Raw genomic sequence first — 1,209 nt, forward strand, 5'->3', positions numbered from 1 at the left:
AATTGACAAAGATAAGTTCATGAAATTTTAACTGTAGACCTTGGTAATTCAAACGTCTTCATCTTGCACGTCACTATTGTAAATACACATGGAAATAAAAAGAAACAAATTAGAATGTAAATTCTTACCATTCATGTGCAATTTTATTAACTAAAGTTAACACTTTTTGATGGATCGGTTGAACTTTGAAGCCTCTCTTTGATTCTTTAGGGTTAATTTTTGAACCAAAACTAATACAAAATGACATCAGTGACAAGAAATGAATGCGAAGAGAAATACAGTGGCGGATACAGAAAAAAAAGAGAGGGCGCTAGAAGATATCTTGAGCTATGGGTGTAATAACAAGTAACACGCGTCAAGGGGGGACGCCCCCGCAGCCCCCATATCTATCCGCCACTGAAAGAAAATACCTTTGAAATAATTCCACTTCCGGTTCCACGAGTCCGTTATGCACCGGATGGACCAAAATAAAAAGCAGGTTCACTCGGTTCGGTACGCGGGGAAAAAATGGAGTGGTGCAGTTCACATTATCAAAATGGTAATTAAGCCTTAGCCTATTTCGTTTTTATTTCTTTCTGGACGATGCATAATTTGTAAATTATTATAATACAAAAGTTCATCTTTTTCTGATAATAAAACAGCAAACAAACGCTTGCCTTTAATTGTTACGGCTGCCATTTTAATTGTTACGGCTGCCATTTTAATTGTTACGGCTGCCATTTTAATCGTTACCGTAAAATTACACGTCGTTCAATGAATAAAAATGACAGTGTACACGGATCCGGTACGTTCCCAGTTCGGTTTCCCAACAAAGCGAGCGGTACGGAGCGGTTCCTCGCTGAACGCAGCCATTACAAGGCGACAGACTACGATTAACCGACATCGTTTAGTGTTATACTTATATTTCGTTTTTGTTATTTATGACCAAAGGTCAGAAAATTAACAAATAACGACCAAAGATTAAAAAAGACCTTGTAAAATTTCGTTTATAATTTAGTGAGGGTCTTGATATACTGTTACAGTATACATTCAGTTTAAAAAAACCAAACAAATTAAACGTGTACTTGGGTGTACCTTGTTAACATCTTGATGAAGAACTTGGACCTAGACTTAAATCAATCTTTTAACTGATTTAATTCCAGGCGAAATACATTTAAAATTACATTTATCTGAGACTTTAAAAAACAAAGTATTTAATTTAAAATTTCG

At 35.4% G+C, this 1,209-nt stretch overlaps 1 long non-coding RNA gene across 1 annotated transcript; it reads right to left on the minus strand.

Annotated features, from left to right (window-relative positions):
* Positions 1-486, minus strand: LOC149955574 (uncharacterized). The gene is made up of 3 exons (XR_016478130.1): positions 411-486; positions 129-230; positions 1-73 (listed from the first exon to the last, which is right to left on the minus strand). It is a non-coding gene; the product is annotated as an uncharacterized LOC149955574 (long non-coding RNA).
* Between the last annotated feature and the right edge of the window lie 723 nt (positions 487-1,209).

The sequence above is a fragment of the Leiobunum rupestre genome, chromosome 2 (assembly GCF_980474605.1).
Source record: "Leiobunum rupestre chromosome 2, qqLeiRupe1.1.hap1, whole genome shotgun sequence".
NCBI classification, from domain to species: Eukaryota; Metazoa; Arthropoda; class Arachnida; order Opiliones; family Sclerosomatidae; genus Leiobunum; species Leiobunum rupestre.